Source organism: Saccopteryx bilineata, chromosome 4 (genome assembly GCF_036850765.1).
Source record: "Saccopteryx bilineata isolate mSacBil1 chromosome 4, mSacBil1_pri_phased_curated, whole genome shotgun sequence".
NCBI classification, from domain to species: domain Eukaryota; kingdom Metazoa; phylum Chordata; class Mammalia; order Chiroptera; family Emballonuridae; genus Saccopteryx; species Saccopteryx bilineata.
This window is the reverse complement of record NC_089493.1, coordinates 198,982,653-199,000,513: the sequence shown is the minus strand read 5'-3', so window position 1 is coordinate 199,000,513 and position 17,861 is coordinate 198,982,653. Positions and strand designations below refer to the sequence as shown.

At 61.0% G+C, this 17,861-nt stretch overlaps 1 protein-coding gene across 2 annotated transcripts in view; it reads right to left on the bottom strand.

Moving 5' to 3' along the window:
* C4H7orf50 (chromosome 4 C7orf50 homolog) overlaps nucleotides 1-17,861 on the bottom strand; it is a 97,069-nt gene that overhangs the window by 43,061 nt on the left and 36,147 nt on the right. The gene's annotated exons all lie outside the window — the stretch shown is intronic.

Here is a 17,861-nt window from a genome sequence, read left to right as displayed (position 1 = left end):
CACGGTTTGTCTTTTCACCTGTGTGGCCCACGCTGCCTGCCTCAGCCCGCCAGGCCCTGGAGGACAGGCTGTGCGGTGAAGATGCAGGGACACCCCGCGCCCAGTGTGGGCTGAGGACGCCCAGCGCCCAGACCTGCCTCGGCCGCTGCTCTGCCCCTTCCCTCCTCTGCCGAGCACGTGGGCGACTCTGGGAAGCACGAGGCAGGGAGCCAGACACCCGCACCTGCTCTGTGAGCCTGAGCTCAGCTTAGTGATTCTCTGTGGCAGTGGTCCCCAACCCCCGGCCGCAGACCGGAATCGGTCCGTGGGCCATTTGGTACCGGTCCGCAGAGAAAGAATAAATAACCTACATTATTTGTTTTATTTATATTTAAGTCTGAATGATGTTTTATTTTTTTAAATGACATGGTTCCCTGTTACATCCGTCTAAGACTCACTCTTCCCTGATTTATCAATGTCACCCCATTAAAATTAATTAAAAATAAATAATCATCAACAATGAAAAAAAAAGACTCACTCTTGACACTTGTCTCGGTCACGTGATACATTTATCCGTCCCACCCTAAAGGCTGGTCCGTGAAAATATTTTCTGACATTAAAATGGTCTGTGGCCCAAAAAAGGTTGGGGACCACTGCTCTACGGGGACCACCTCATGCTCTCTCCCATGGGGTACTGGGAGCTGCCGAGGCTGCACGGGACGGGGCACCTGGCAGGTGGGTGCCACATGCTGCCGGAGGGAACAAAGACATATCCTAAGTGACTTCCAGGCCCTAAGAACTCTGCTGCTCATAGGAAGAGACAGGGTCCCAGAGCAGGCCTGCCAAGAATGCAGACTGACAAAGTATGTGCTCTGGAATAAACCAGGCATCGTCCCCCCTCCCAAGGCACCAACACGCCAGGCCCTCAAAGGGAACGTCAGTCAGAGTAGCTGTAGGTGCAGGAACCAGCCAGCCAGCTAGCACCGAGCTCTGGGGAGGGGAGGGGAGGGGAGGGGAGGGGAGGGGAGGGAGGGAGGGAGGGGAGGGGAGGGGAGGGGAGGGGAGGGAGGGAGGGAGGGGAGGGGAGGGGAGGGGAGGGGAAGGGAGGGGAGGGAGGAAGGGGCATGGGGCTTGGAGTGTGCACTAGGTTCCTGGCCCTGCACCCAAGCTTCTCATAACCCTAAATGCAACACCCCAACTTCCCCAAGGGGTGGGTACTGTCACCTCTTTTCATAGACGAGACGGAAGCGCAAAGCTGAGGGCCTGCCCCAGAGCCCACCCTACCCTAGGTCAGCACCCCAGGTCAGCCCTCCCCTGACCAGGCAGCCTGGCTGCTCAGTGCCTGGACTGCGGGGACCATTCCCTTGGCTCTGCGGGAAGCTAGAGCCGCAGCGAGGAAGAAAGGTCCTCGCTGACCTAGGGTGACTTCTGTTCCTGGAGATGGCCTGTGCTCACCGTGAACTGTGATAAGGGCCAGGATGCCCCTCAGAGCCACAGCTGGAAGGGCTGGGGCTGCACCTCTGCTGAATGAGGGGGACCCCATGCTCAGGAGCTGAGTGGGCCTACAACATAAGAACGTCCCAAACGCTGCAGACGTGAGAGCTGTGAGTCCTGAAGCTCTGAGCAGGAGGTGATGGAGAGCCACCTCCCAGGTCCCCTGCTCCCAGCCCGAGCAGGCGTTTGTGGAGCTCCCCCCAGTGGTCGTGGGCGGAATCTCTTCAGAGCCCAGGAGCATGGCGGGGCAATCAGGACCCACAGGCAGAGGGAGCTGCCCCCCACGGCACCGGGGGCGGAGCAGGAGGGAGGAGACCCTGTCTGTGCCACAGGCAGGCTGCTCACAGGCTTCACAGCTGCCCATGGAGGCGATGGGGCCTCAGAGCACAATTCAACGACTTCAGGAGGCTTTCATCCCCACCGCACCTCCCCGGCCTGTCTGCGGAGAGCAAAGGGAACACCCATCCCGTATTCCTGAGGTAGTGGGAGGAGGAAGTGCGAGTTGTTCGGAAACTGTCCCCTGCGGACACTTAGCCCAGAATCCACACAGACTCTCAGAAGTCTCAGGGAATTCTGCTTTTACAAACACATGCACAGCCGCCCGGTGCTGTTCTGCATGTGTGAATGCACGCACACACACCTGCACACCTGTATGCACACACACGATGCAGAGACACACAGGCACATACACATGCTGCCCATGTGAGGACAGCACACCCTCAGGTCAGGAGCAGAGGGGCGTGCACACGACTTCTGCTTAGTGAGAGGGCAAGTCTGGTTCCCGCAGACGCCTGGTGCGTGCGGCTCGCGTGGGGCTGTGAGCACTGTACTCGACGGGGAGGGGTGCAGCCCGGAGGTGCCCAGCAGAGGGCACTGGCAACGCCGCAGGAAGACCTGGCGGGTCTGCTGCGCTGGGGCTGCTGCTGTTAGCTTGCTGCTAGAAGAGAAGGAGGGAGGAGCCACATAACAACACTCAAGTGTTCTCTTCATAAAAACATCTGTCCACGAACCCCAAAAACCCCTTGAGCAGTGCACAGACCCCACTCCCGAGGGACCAGCCAGCTCCCTGCCACAGGTCCATCCAAAGAGCCCCCAAGTCTGCAATTCCACAGGTCCCTCGAGGCCAGAATGAGACGCCCAGCCAGGAGCCCACGGGACTGTGGGACCTCCGGCAGGCCCCCGTTTCCGGGGCCCTTTTGATTCTCTGGGAGCAGGAGACCTGCAGGGCCTGTCAGCACCGTGGCCAGCGCCACCCAGAGGCCCATCCCACAGTCTGCCGCAGAGCTTTGTGGCCCGGCGGGACCCTAACCCTAACCCTAACCTGCCCACGCCCCGCCCTGCCCCGCCCGCCAATCCACAGCCAGCTGCCAGCTTCCTCCACAACGGCCTCCAGCAGGACCTGGGAATGTGTGTGTGTGGGGGGAGGGGGCAGAAGCCTGTGACACGTGGTGACAGGGGCCGGAGGGGCAGGCAGAGCCTTCTGAGATGGTGGCAATGTTCCTAAAGTGTGTTGTGCTCCTGGTGTACATGATTTTTATTGAAAGACACTGAACTGTATTTTTATTTTGAAAAGAGTGAAGACAGACTCCCACATGCACCCCGACGGATCCACCCGGCAAGACCTGTCTGGGGCTGACACTCCACCAGCTGAGCCACTGGCTGAGGCAGAGAAAAGGGAGAGAAGGGACAGAGAAGCAGATGGTCACTTCTCCTGTGTGTCCTGACTGCTGATCAAGCCTGGGACATCCACACGCTGGACCAACATTCCATCCATTGACCAAACCGGCCCGGGCCTGAATTATGTTTTTAAAACAGGTGGATAATATGGTACGTAGAGTATACTTCAAATAAGGCTTTTGTTAAACACGTCCGAGGGACAAAGCCAACACAGACAGAGGTCACGGGTGCTGGTACTACAGCAACTGACACGAAACGCCCCCAGCCTGGCAACCACCGCGCTGCCCGTCTCCGCACGCACGGCCTCTCCTGCGAGTGGAGCCACGCGGGGCCTTGTGTGTCGGCTCCTCTCACTGAGCAGTCTGCAAGGTCCATCCTGGGTGAGGTTGTGCCAGGCTCTGCCCCTTCTCCTGGCAGGACCAGGTCCCGTGGTGCACGGGGACCACACTGTGTGTGCCGTACGCCACCCGCCGCTAAGCATGGGGTTGCTTCCACACTCTGGCTGCTGCGCCGCGTGCACCAGTGTTTGTGTGGAAGAGGGCCGTTTAGGGACTCGCGCAGGACAGCACAGCAGCTGTCCCAGCCTGTGTGGTGCCCGCAGGACGAGCCAGAGAACAGGAAGCCTGGTTGTGCAGAGCTCCTGCCAAGATGCCAACAGTGTGTCCTGGAAAAGGGTGGGCAGAAGGGGAGTCCCTGTTCCTTAGGACAAGGTGTCCACCGCCCTCTCGACACAGGGCTCAGACCAGGTAGTGGAGAACTGAGGAAACCAGGTCCCTGGGTGCCTCCCGCTCCATTGCCACGTCCCAGGCCAGGCTGGGCTCCAGGAGTGAGGATGAGCTCAGCCTCTGTCCACTCCGGTCACTGCTCCGGACACGACGTGCAGTCGCGTGTGCGGGGCTCCTGCGTGCCTCCGCCCGCCAGGGGTGTCTGCAGAGTCCTTGCCTGACCCCGTGTTGGGGTCAAGGGAGCCTGGGCCACGACAGGGGCTTTGCAGGCAGGACAAGGCCCACAGCACACCTGTCATCCTGCAGCCCGTCCCATCCAGGGCGGACAGCCCCAGGGCGCAGCGACCACAGGAGGAAGACCACACTAGTAAGGACAGAGGATGTGTCACGGGTGGAGGAGCACCTGCCCACCTGATCCTAGCGCCTGAGTACACACTCCCCTTCACTCGGGAAGGCGGAGACCTCACAGCCATGGCTGGCCCAGCTGGTGGCCTGGAGAGCCTTCACTGTCCACCGGCGGCAGCTACAGCACCAATGAAGCCGATCCCCCACCCTTCGAGACCAGAGGAGCCACAGGACACACCAAGCGAGACTGGGGTTGGGCGAGGGAAAGGCAGCTGGCCAGCCAGAAACCTCCTGCAAAGCTGGAGAGGTCCCAGGGAGAGCTACAGATGTGAACCGGGGCTCAGGGAAGAAAGCCCTGGGCCTGAGCTCCAGGAGCGGAGGCGGGTCACCCCTACAGTGCAGGAAGCCACATTCCTCCCACAGAAGCCCAGGTGCCACATGCTCCTGGGGCACAACAAGGCCCACACCACTGAGCAGGAGCAGGCGTGAGCAGAGCAGGGGCAGCACTCTCATCTCATGACCCCACCCCTCCCTGTCCCCAGGAAGGTCCTGCCTCATCTCATGACCCCGCCCCTCCCCTGTCCCCAGGAAGGTCCTGCCTCAGGCAGTGCCCTGGTCTTACTCCCCGGCCAGCGCCCGCCCTCAGCAAGCCTGCACAGCACCAGGAGGACGCGAGGCCCCAGTCAGTAGCCTGAGTGCAGGGCGGGGCCTGCAGCTGCACGTCCTACGCAGAACCCGCAGCCTGGCCAGGCCTGTGCCCGCCTCTCCTGCCCTGGGCTCAGAGTCAGGGGCCAGCTCGGGGCCCGGGGCTCCTGAGTGCCTGTCCCAGATGGGTTCCCCCAGTCAGACCTGGGGCTGACTGCCAGTCAAGCTGGAGGCCCTTCCTCCTACACTGGCTGAGCTTGCTCTCAGGGCCTGCCTGTGGCTGGGTCCTTCTGGGGCACACAGGTCGGGGTGAGCTTGATGGCCACGGGGCCCAACGACAAGGCACCTCACCTCTGGAAGCTGGGAATACCCAGGACAGAGACTGACAAGAGCCCAGCTGCCCCTCCAGCCTCAGGCCTCTCACCCCCAGGGGGGGTGAACCCTCGTGGTTGTCAAACCCCTGCAAGGCCTTCCCACTCCCAAGCGAGCTCCAGTGCAGCTCCTGGGCCCAGACTCGGCCCACAGAGCTCCCACCGGCTGTGCTGCCGCCGGCAGGGGCCGCAGAGGGGGGCTGGGCACTGCTCAGAAAGTGCCCCCAGGCTCACACATCTCACAGGGCTAGCTTCACAGATGGGACACGGCTGCCAAGCGGCGAGGCACTTCAAGGGGAATCGATCGCACTCCAAGTTCCCAGCCAGCCGGAGCAAGCCACCGTGGGAGCTCGTGGCTCCGCCTGGCAGGGCCTCCCTCCTCCAGGGACCGAGGGCTCTGGGCTGTGCCCCGTTTCCCCGCTGCTTGGGACTTCACTGACCCTGTCCTCGTGACTGCCTCCAAAAGCCTTACCTGCCCAGTGCCCGGCCTCCTGCCAGGTGCGGAGAGGATGTGCTGGTGACCAGATGCAGGGGACCTGCTTCCCAACGGTCCTCCAGGCGACCACACAGCAGGGTGCTGGGCACAGGCCTGCAGGGCCGGGGTGGGGAGGAGCCTCCCAGTCCTGAGTTCAGGATGCCAGTGCCCCGACCTCCACCCCTTGTGAACAGCAGCGGGCAGAGCCCTGGTCCGGGTGGCGCCAGTGGGGGCCCTGGAGCTGGTGTGCTCGGGGAGCGTCTGGGGGACTGTGCGTGGCTAGACAGGTTGTGAGCCCTTCTCCCGTGTGCTGGGTGGTGTGCTCGGGGAGCGTCCAGGGGGCTGTGCGTGGCTAGACAGGTTGTGAGCCCTTCTCCCGTGTACTGGGTGGTGTGCTCGGGGAGCGTCCAGGGGGCTGTGCGTGGCTAGACAGGTTGTGAGCCCTTCTTCTGTGTGCTGGGTGGGGTGTGAGGTCCTATTTTAGTTCAGACAGGGGCCCGCTCTCTGGGAGGGACTGCCTTTCCTGTCTCCGCGCAGCGACCTCCCTCCCGGGTCCGTCTGAACGCCTCTGGGTCACGTGGCAAGACCATACTCTGCTTAAAATACAGTGTGTGGTTTGAATTAAGGCCGAATCCCTGTTTTCCTTACGAAACTGTAAGGTTTCCGCGCCTGCCAGCCTTCCCCGGGCACAGAGCCGCTGAGAGAGGCCGAGACTGGAAGCAGAAGAGACAGGCCTGGGAGACCCCTCACAGGACGGCGCAGGGAGCCCAGGTGAGCGTGGTCCGCAGGACGCAGCGGCCCCACCCCTGCCCCGCGCCCCTCCGCTCTATTTGTGGTATTTAATGGTGGCTGGGGGAGCCCTGAGCCCTGAGACGCAGTCAGTTTGTGCTGCAGGGTGGTCCCAGGCAGCCAGCTCGGGTCCTCACTCAGGAAGGGTGACCAGTAGCCCTAGCTCTGTCTCACGAATACAGGGCCAGAAAAGGTTTGTCACCTGTGGCAGGTGACTTACACCACTGCTCTCACCCTCGGGCACGACTGCAGAGAGGTGACAAGGAGGGCACAGATGGGTGCCCTGCGTTCAGGGCATCAGACCTGAGGCTATGGGGTGGGGATGCATGGAGCCCAAACTTGGAAGAAATTCAAATCACTCAAACGGCGAACAGGCTGTGTGTAATCCACACAGTCCCACACTGCTTAGCACGTCATGGGCGAGCCGCTGTCCGTGACACCGAGACAAGCACCAGACACAACCGTGACCTCCATCCAGGTCACGCCCCACACTGCAGGGCCAGGAAGCCCGCCAGGACTGGAGGGCGCAGGGCCAGCCACATATGGCTGACGTGGTGACTCATCAGGTTTGGCTCCTGGTCTCCGGGAGGACTGAAAACATTTACACAGCCAAGACCAGAGGCGCTAACAGAGCCGAGTCCAGCCAGGGACCAGGGGTGGGGGTGGGAGCGCTGGCTATAAGGAAGGGCTGGTGCCCAGGAAGCTGGCTGCCCCGCCCACGGCCCTGTCCCCGGGACTCCCGCCAGCTGAGTGGGAGTGCTCCATGCGGTCACCACGCCCGCATCCACTTCACTACGAGTGGGTGGCACAGCGGCAAACCCAGCCCGGGCCGTGTGCTGAGGACCCTCAGGTGAAGGAGTGAGGGCGACAGCCCCCGGGGCCCGAGTCGGAGACGCAGGGTGTCCAGGGGGTCTTGGCGGGGAGGGTCCATTGCACCCGTCCAGCAGTGGAGGACACGTCAGAGTCGCTAAGGAGAATCCTGACCTCTCAGGGTTACCGCTGTTTGCACAAAACCCACCACCTGTGAGCCTGAGGTCCAGCACAGGACTGGAAAGGAACCATGAGGACAAACCACAGGACAAAGGTCCAGAGGGGGAGTTCTGAGTGAGCTGCTGTCTCAGCACCAGGCAGTCACCCGCCCCTCCTGATGACAACACAACTGTGGAGGCACGAGGAACACTGGAAGGGGCACAGCTCCCTGGATGCAACGCTCGACCACGGACACACAGGCCCGTCCCAGACAGTGGAGGGCCCAGGGGACAGGGCCTGGCCCGGGTCCGGGCGGGGCACACCTGTACGCCGTCCCTCCCCCGTGCCTCCACCCCTCACGGGGCCCACCGCTCTCCAGGCCCTCTAAGTGCGGGAAGCAGTCCCGGGGAAGGGGCCACGCTCCCTTAGACCTGTCCTGAAAGACCGAGGAGCCGCAGCCCAGAGCTGCCGCAAGGAACACAGAATCTCAGCACTCCTGCTGGGAACCCCCGGGGAGCCTGGGGCCGGACGCTGGCAGCCCCCCTGCGTGGCTCAGGGGAGGCCCCAGATGCCCTGGATCTTGGCCTGCAATCGGCACCAGAGGAGCCACGGGCGGGCCCGAGCCTCGGGTAAGAGCCCCTGCTGGCGTGCACAGCACAGGCCCAGAGGGCTGGTCGGGAGGGACACACGCCGCACGGCTGTGCACACTGGGAAGCACACACACGTACGCAGGAGCCAACAACGCCCCTCTTGTGTGGACCCGAGAAAAGGAGACACTGTCACGTAAGAGCGGTGTGCAAATACTTGAAGCAGCTTCATTTATAACAGCCCAGACCTGGAAACGACCCAGACGTCACTCACAGGACAGACAGATAAACTGACTGGTACATCCACACCGTCCAGTCTGCTGGGTACTGAGGCTCAGGCCCACCTGTCACGGGCAAGTCTCCGTGCAGGACGCCGAGAGAACAGCTCCAGACCCAGGGCCCCTCGTGTGGACCCTGGGGGAGCCGAGCACGGGGACAGGAGGCCGTGTGCCGGGCTCAGGGCGGAGGCGCTGGCGTTTCCACAACCAGAGGCATGTGTGGGACACACTCAGACCAGTACGTTTTACTGTGTGTGAATTTTAAAGTGCCTAGGTCCCTGGGCCTCCTGGACACCGTCATTTGCTTTGTGTGGAACTGGGCTTGGTGACTGAGCTGCCACAGCTGCAAGGTGGCTTCCAGCTGCACTGCCTCGTGGGGGCAACCCTCAAGTCTGGGTGGATTTCTCACAGGAAGTGCTTCCACAGGGCCTGGCACGTGGGGAACACTAAGGCCCCGACTTCCGAGAGCCCATCTCAACCTCGTCTCTGTGCGCTGCCTGCCCCTCGCTGGGGGCCGGAGGGGAGTCTGTCGAAGCCAAAGAGAAGCCCCGGTCATGAAGGAGCCAGGAATCGGGGGTGAGAGCTGGAGTGAAGAGCCAGGACTGGAGCCAGTTTCACAAGGAACGTCTTCCATGTTTTGTTATGTTACCTTTCCAAATAAAACCCAAAAGTGGTGGCTGGCACAGCAGATGAGGTGCTGGCCAAGCCCACCCCCGGGCGTCACCCCACCTCTGAGGGGCCCGGCTGCATGGGTGGAAGAGGCCACAGCAGGGCCAGGTGTGCAAGGCAAGCAGAAAGCTGAGCCCTGCCGCAGCCGCGCCCAGTGCCCACCCCGGGCCAGCAGCCGCGCCCGGTGCCCACCGCACCCGGGACCTACCCTGGGTCAGCAGCCGCGCCCGGTGCCCACCCTGGGCCAGCAGCCGCGCCCGGTGCCCACCGCACCCGGGACCTACCCTGGGCCAGCAGCCGTGCCCGGGACCTACCCTGGGTCAGCATGCTCGTCCTGGCACCCACTATCTAGGGGGGCTGAGAGCCCAGAGGTTAGGGAGCCCGTGTGTGGCCAGGAGGTTTCCGCCAGAACACCAGTCCCATCTGTGGAGCCATGAGGCTCACGACTGGGGGGTGGGGAGCTAGGGGAGGGGAGACAGGATAGCTGGACCTCCTCCACCCCAGAAAGGCCCCCAACTCGTCTCTGGAGAAAGGCGAGAGCCTTGAGGCCAGGTTGGGACACATGCTTCCCTCCACTGGCCAGGTGACCAGCACCTGGACACATCAGATGGCAGAGCTGACCGCCACAGGCAGGGTGGCTAATGTGGATGCCCCAGGAGGCGCCTGCAGCTCTGGCTGCTGCAGGGTTCCGGGGCAGCCCGATGCTATTTCCTGACTGGCTGTGAATGTTCACAAAAGCCTTCTTCCAATTTGCTGTAATTAATGAGACGTCACGAGTCACTTCCTCTGGCCCAGTCACTACTCTTCATTTCGCTGTCGCCTGGTGTCCGGGCCATTGCTCACCGCCACGGGCGCCGGCAGCTGGGAAACGTCAGCGTGAGTGCCCAGAGCACCTGGAGCACGAGGTCCCCGGCCCCCGCGGGCCATGGGGCAGGAGCGGCTCTGTGCCAGCAACGCACACACAGCCACAGCCCACGGTGCACGGCGACCAGGCGCTGCCTGTGACGCTGTCAGTCTTTGTCACTGGGACCAACGTGCAAGGTGGGAGCACAGATCCGGGCAGACACGACCCAGGCCCCGACTCGGAGGAGACCGGGTGCTCTGGGGACGGGGGAAGGACGTGGCACGAGAGGAGGGCAGGTTCCCACTGTGCCAACGAGCTGGGCTGCTCTCCGCCACCAACGGCCGCTGACTGTCTGCCATCCTCAGACAGAAGTCCCTCGTGCTAGGCTCCGTTCACTTGACATACAACTGTGAGGCCATCAGGTTTGGCCCAGTCCAAAGGCTCGAGGTCATCCCCTGGGATGGCCACTCTGGCCCCAATGTCATTTCCCACAATTCAGTGAGGAGAGCCCACGACGAGGTCAGTCTGTGTGTGTGACGCACACGTGGCCAAACCCTTCTTGTTGTCATGTCGGGAAGAAAGGCCTTTCACTTCTGCTACCTATGAATTACGTGTTTGTGATCTGTGGTCACTGTGTGACTCAGCCAGCCTGCCTAAAGCAAAAACGCACTTCAACACTGGACGGGCCCTCGCGCCCCTTACAGACCACCAGACACGGAACCGCCGCTGCCCAGCAGCCCAGATGAAGGAGCTGTGGGTCGGGCCACCTCTGAGCATTCCCTTAAAGTTAAGCCTCCTATCCAGGCTTCCGTTTTCTCTGATCAACAGCAAAGCTATGGCCCAGTCTCACCTGCCCCTCAGTTCAGATCTAAGGGAGCAGGGACGTCTCCACGGCGAGGACCTGAGTGCTGTGGGACAAGACGGGCCGCGAAGTATGCGCCTGTCCGCCCTGGACCGGGACGCCCCAGCTCAGCTGCAACACCACCCCCACGGGCGCCTCCCTCGCACGGCCAGTCGGTCAGAATCTCTCTGGGTCTGAAGCTGACAATGCGTGCAAACTGGACTCTGCCCAGCCCCCAGCAACGGGGGTCCAGCTGTTCCCTCACGCAGCAGAGGCCCGACTGAAAGGAGCAGGCGCACCGGACGGGCTCGCAGTCCGGGTCCTGGAACCCCACCCCCACCAAGCCTGCGGGGGGGGCACCTAGAACCCCACCCCCACCAATCCCTCACCAAGCCTGTGGGGGGCACCTAGAACCCCACCCCACCAATCCCCCACCAAGCCTGTGGGCACCTAGAACCCCACCCCACCAATCCCCCACCAAGCCTGCAGGGGGGCACCTAGAACCCCACCCCACCAATCCCTCACCAATCCCACAGGGGGGCACCTAGAACCCCACCCCCACCAATCCCTCACCAAGCCTGTGGGGGGCACCTAGAACCCCACCCCACCAAGCCCCCACCAAGCCTGTGGGGGGCACCTAGAACCCCACCCCACCAATCCCTCAACAAGCCTGGAGGGGCACCTAGAACCCCACCCCCACCAATCCCTCAACAAGCCCTGGGGGGGGGCAAGGCCTCTACACACACTCCGGGCAGCACCTAGACACCATGCGCGCTGGGACGGGTCTCAGCTTCTGAGCCATAATGCTCAGGGGTGTGGGGGGCGGTGGACCCCCAGCAGAGGGTGACCCAGCCACGGGACCCTGGTAACCCTGCGGTATTGTTGCAGCCACACTGCCCTAGATGGCCTCCCACAACATGTCCTGGGTGCAGTACCCGAGCCGTGTCTTCCCGGCCGTGGAGGACGTCATTGCAGCGCAGAGCGTCATCGCCAGGTGCGTGCACATCTACGTGGCCCTGTTTGTCCCGCTGAGCTTGGTGGCTGGACTCTTCAACCTGAGCACCTTCCTACGGGGCCGCGCCAGGCTAGGGGGCCTGGACGCCCTCCTCTTAGACCTCACCGTCACCAACCTGCTGGGGACACTGCTCTCGCTCTCCGCCGCCAGCCGCCCCGACTACCTGGCCACCACCCACCTGCGCTGCACGGCCCTCTCCTTCCTGTCCAACCTCTGCTACTTCAACGGTCAGTACGTGCAGCTGGCCACGCTCGTGTTCCTGCCGCAGGGCCCCCCGTCCTGCTTGCGCCCGGCGACCACAGGGGCCCGGGGGCCCGCGCTGGGCCTGGCTGCCCTTGCAGCCTGCGCCCTCTGCAGCTCCCTGGCCGTGGTGGTCCTGCTGGGCACGTCCGGGGAGCTGCACAGAACCATCCTGTGCCAGCTGGACCCGCTGACCGCCTGGCCCGAGTACGAAATCGTGAAGGTCAGCCTGGGCTTTGGGCTTGCGCTCATCCTGGAGCTGGCGTTCTTTGCCCTGCTGGTCATTCGACGAACCCGGCGGGCCGCCCCACCCCAGAGGGGCCCGGGCTCTGCCCACCCAGCAGTGCTGGCCATCGCCCTGACCACGTTCACCTGCTGTCTCCTCTACAACGCGGCGCTCCTGCGGCGGGCCCGGCTGAAGCTGCAGCAGGACATCGGCTTCCCCAGGGACGAGCTGCTCATGAGCCTGGCGGAGCTGGTGCTGGGGGGGGAGGGCTGTGTGAACGCCCTGGCCACCCTGCTGCTGCACCAGCCCTGCAGGCTGGCACTGCGGACACTCCCCGGGCGGCTCTCCCGGAGCTGCCACAGAGGAGAGGCCCGTGGTGGCTTCTCCTTACAGCGGGTAGGGAGCTGAGGCGAGTCCTGCCTGCTGGGGGCAGCCGGACTCGAGCGGATGCCTTTCTGGCAGGGAGGGGGCACCAGGCACCTGCCGAAACTCCGGTCTGCCAGAGGAGAGCTGATGGGACTGCTTAGGAAGCACTTACTAGAGACGAGCTTCCTGGCATTCAAGCCGATCTGTGCAAAAGTACGACACCTTGACCCAAACCAGCACTGACACCCTGCGAGTCTGGGACGCGGTGAACGTGGGGGAAGCTGGTGCAGCCCAGGCGAGAGTGGGTGGCAATGTTCTCAACGGTGACAGGGACCCACGCGTCGTCCGCTGCCGCTGGCACCGCCCTCCGCCCTGACAAAGAAGAAATCTTGAAGATAAAGACATTCTTCACATAAGCTCACGCCCACCTTAGAATCTCGTCTTTAACGCCTTCGCTGGTTGATTCCCAGGGCCTGGGGTTTGGGCACATCAACCAGGCCAAGACCCACGCAGGCTGCCGCCATCACTGCGGATCTGACGCTGCCCCCCCCGCCCCCCCGCCCCCCCCCTTCCCGGGTGCTCCAGGCTGGCCAGGGAGGAGCTCTGCCCCGGAAGCCCACCTGGGGGTGTGACCGCATCTGCAGGAGGGCCAGGACAGAGGACATGTGGAAACACAAGGTTCAGCAGCCAGTCTTACTCCAAAATACACTCGTCATTCCCACTGCATTTACAATATTTTGAAACTGACTTGGTTGAACAGAGAAGAGAAAAGCCAGAAACAGCGTCTCTCTGGCTCTGCGAGACCTGCCTTCAGAGCTTCTTTTTTTTAAAAAAAATTATGACTTTATCGCCTGACTAGGCAGTAGTGCAGTACATAGAGCGTTGGACTGGGACGTGGAAGACCTGGGTTCGAAATCCGAGGTCACCAGCTTGAGCGCGGGCTCATCTGGTTTGAGCAAGGTTCACCAGCTTGAGCCCAAGGTCGCTGGCTTGAGCAAGGGGTCATGGTCAAGGCACATATGAGAAATCAATCAATGAACTAAGGTGCCACAACAAAGAACTGATGCTTCTCATCTCTCTCCCTTCCTGTCTGTCTGTCTGTCCCTGTCCATCTTTCTGTCTCTGTCACACACAAAAAAAGACGACCTTATCAGAGGATTTTTAGGTTCACAATAAAATTAAGAGGAATTGGGAGAATCCCCAGGTACTTCCTGCCCCGACATGCAGACTCCCCAGTACTGGCACCTCCACCAGATGGTGCGTCTGTGGTGGTCCGTGAGCCCGCACTGTCACCCAGAGTCCAGAGCTGCACGTGGCCACCCTCGGTGCTGTACTTCCACAGGTTCAGACTGATGTGCAGTGATACATGTCCACCAGCCCAATGTCACACAGGTACTCGCAGCCCTGACTCTGTTCTCCACTTGCCTACCCCCACCCCCACCCTCCCAGTCCAGCGTCAGAGGTGGAATCACACGGCGTGTCGCCTTGTCAGACGGGCTTGTGACTTGGCTGTGTGCATTTTGGGTTCTTCCACGTCTTTTCACGGCTTGGCAGCTTGTGCCTTTTCACCGCTGAACAGTATTCCCCTGTCTGGGCTGTCTATGTTAATATCAGCCTGAAAACTACAGACAAGGGTGTGCCTCTGCATGCACACTGTTTCCACATTTGTGTGTCTGCATTATTTCTGTTGAAGAAGGATTTGGATCTCAGTCATTTAAGTGGCTCTGTAACATACGTTAAAATACAAATGCTTCCTGCTTGGCCAGTGGTGGCACGGTGGATAAAGAGTGTTGACCTGGGACGCTGAGGTCCCAGGTTCAAAACCCCAAGGTTGCCAGCTTGAGTGCGGGGTCACTAGTTTGAGTGTGAGATCATCGACATGATCCCATGGGCGCTGGCTTCATGCCCAAGGTCACCTGCTTGAGCAAGGGGTCACTGGCTCAGGTAGCCTCCCCACCCCTCAACAAGGTCCATATGAGAAGCTATCCATGAACAACTAGAGTGCCCCAACTATGAGTTTCTGCTTCTTATCTCTCTTCCTTCTTGCCTCTCACTAAAAAAACCAAAACCCAAACCCACACATCTACCAGACACCTACACACACATGGAAAGGCCCCCACAGCTCCCATGCGCTCTCCTTCATTCACTCACACACCCACAAAGCCTCCCGTGAGGCATGAGCAGGAGCGAGTCTGCACCCCGCGTGCCTGCGCGGGCTGAGCAGGAGTGGGACAGGCTGGGGCCTGGTGGCGAGGACGCCCTCCCTTTTTCACACGACAGTCACGCTGTGTCAGACTGGGGCCTGGTGGCGAGGACGCCCTCACTTCTTCACACGACAGTCACGCTGTGTCAGGCTGGGGCCTGGTGGCGAGGACGCCCTCCCTTCTTCACACGACAGTCACGCTGTGTCAGGCTGGGGCCTGGTGGCGAGGACGCCCTCCCTTCTTCACACGACAGTCACGCATTGTCAGGCTGGGGCCTGGTGGCGAGGACGCCCTCCCTTCTTCACACGACAGTCACGCTGTGTCAGGCTGGGGCCTGGTGGCGAGGACGCCCTCCCTTCTTCACACGACAGTCACGCTGTGTCAGGCTGAGGCCTGGTGGCAAGGACGCCCCCCCCGCCAGGATGGTCCAGCGCGGACCAGCAGCAGCTGGGTGGACGTGTGGAGCCACTTCTTCACACGACAGAGTCACGCTTTGTCAGGCTGGGTGCAGAGGCTCCCGGCTCGCAACTGAACTGTGAGTCTCCTGACGCCCATGCGGCAGGCGGCCTGTGGGGCAGCGTGGTCCTTCTGAGCTGCCGTTAGGCTTTGCTGTCGCCTCCCTGTTCTGGGGCCTCAGAGTGTCCTGCTGTCCAGCTGACGGACCTGAATCTCGGGCCAGCCTCCTGTAAGCTCTGGGTTGCCCTGCTCACAGCAGGTCGCACCACGGCTCGGCCCCGCCAGAAGCATCTTCATGCTGTGTGAGCACAGACTCACAGACTCAGCCCAAGGCTCCAGGGACGGCCACTGATCTCAGGAGCTCTTCTGCGAGGTGGCCCCTTCCTCTCCAGGGCTGGGACAGGCCCAGGTGGCACAGAGCTCCCGGCTGTCTATCGCTCCAATGTCTGAAACCATTGTCTCCTGTGTTTTATCTGACTTAACAATTTACAGCAAGAGTGCGAGCTGCCCTCCGCATCTCATGCATGGCTGGAAGCAGAGGGCCTAAGCTAACTTATAAAAACACAACAGCAGATGCCAACAACTTGGCAGTTTCAGAAGTGAAGGTGACTGCCAGCTCACGGGCACGCAGGCCGCCCGGGAACGGCTGACTCCAGGAACGGGACAGCAGACGTGCAAGCTGAGCCTGGAGAACGGATCCCAGAGTTTCTAAGTACGTATTTCAGCTAAAGAAGTAACTTTCAAAACCAACTGCAAGAATGGAAAGGTATTGGGCTTGCCTGGTCAAGGCACATATGGGAGTTGATGCTTCCTGCTCCTCCCCCTTCTCTCTCTCTCTGTCTCTCTCTCTCTCACTCTTCTCTCTCTAAAAAATCAATAAATAAAATATTAAAAAAAAAAAGAATGGAAAGGTATGCTCTCAAACATTTTCCCTTTGGCGGGGGGGGGGGGGTTCTTTCTTTACACTGAGCCCCACACGAGGCACTGCTGACTGGAATGGACCGACGGGTGGGGGGCCGACAGCCAGCACATCCAGGCTCTATGACCCCAGCCACCAGGTGCACCGAGGGACCCCGGTCCAGTGACCCCTCACCCTGCGCAGACCAGACACACTGAGCACAGAGCCAAGAGAAAGCGGTGCAGCCGACAGGGAACCAAGAACAGGCAGGAGCGGGCTCTTCAGCATGGGAGGACCCTTCGGTCCTGGAGAACGGGGGCGAGAAAACTTAACTGTAAAGGCACAAATCAGATCTGACTGGGAGAGGGGGAGGCCATTTCCTGTGGCTCCTGAGCCTCGCCTCTCCCTGAGGACACAGCTTGCAGATCCTGTAACGTGGGCTGGGACAAGGACCCTGATCTTCAGCCTGACATTCAGAACATTCCACCCACACTCCCCCCCTGGGAACTCGGTGATCCTCCCCAGGGCAGAGCCTGGAGTGTGCCGCTGTGTGCATTCATGCCAACGGAACCAGGTTTCACTGGACTGAACCCCCTGCAACAAGGGTCCTGTACTGCACGCTAACACTGCTGTGCGGGCTGACGAGTCACTGGCCACCCAGGGAGAGATGGAGGGGCCCGAGACCCGGCAGCCCCGTTCAGCGAAGTATAAGCCAAAGCACAAACCTGGGGGACCAGCCACAGCACCGCGGTCTCAGAGCAGACCCAGCAGCAAACACAAAGATACGGCAGCTACTCCAGAGCTGCCACCGGGGTGGCAGTGGGACAGGCCAGGGCGTGCCAGTGGTGAGCGACTGTTATTGAGAGAAAGAGAGAGAGAGAGAGAGAGAGACACACACACACACACGAAGGGAGAGATGAGAAGCATCAGTTTTTCATTGCAGCACTTTAGTTGTTCACTGATTGCTTTCTCATATGTGCCTTGACCGTGGGGAGGGGGGAGGCTACAGCAGAGCAAGTGACCCATTGCTCAAGCCAGTGACCATGGGGTCATGTCTGTAATCCCACGCTCAAGCCAGCGACCCCACGCTCAAGCTGGCAACCTTGGGGTTTTGAACCTGAGTCCTCTTCATCGGTCGACGCTCTATCCGCTGCACCACTGCTTGGTCAGGCATGAGCGGCTATTTTTAAGTGACATGTTTGACTATTTAAGGTCAGGACTTCATCTTATTTATTTAGCTGATGAGGAAGCTGGACTTTCTCATGGCTCATTTCTTTCAAAACGGTGGCTCAGTCCTGTCGGAACTGAAGCCAACTTGTGTGCAGCTGGCCAGAGCATGTCTGGAATCTCGGCACCCTGCTCACGCCCCGCGTCACTCAGATGTTTAGGAGGCTGACGCGCTAGGACCATGGCTGGAATTCTAGAGCTGGAAGGAACCCTGAACGTGGTGTTTTTCCATAAAAAATTTATTCAGAATTCTCTGTTGAAAAATGTGTGTATTTCCCAAACATATCTCTGAAAGATAGTAGTTGTTATCACTCAGAACATCTCCAAGCTCCTCTGCAAGTGACTCATACAAAACAGGAAGCTCGTGGCACCCACTCTGGCCACCAGGCCTGCGGGCCCTGAGGTGCTCCCACGCCCCTCGAGCCCTGAGGTGCTCCCACGCCCCTCGAGCCCGGGCCCCTCCGGGAGCCCTGACTTCAAGCTGGGAATGACCTTGTCCCCGGGAAGGGAGCAACCTGCTTATTCAGGAATACAAAAGATC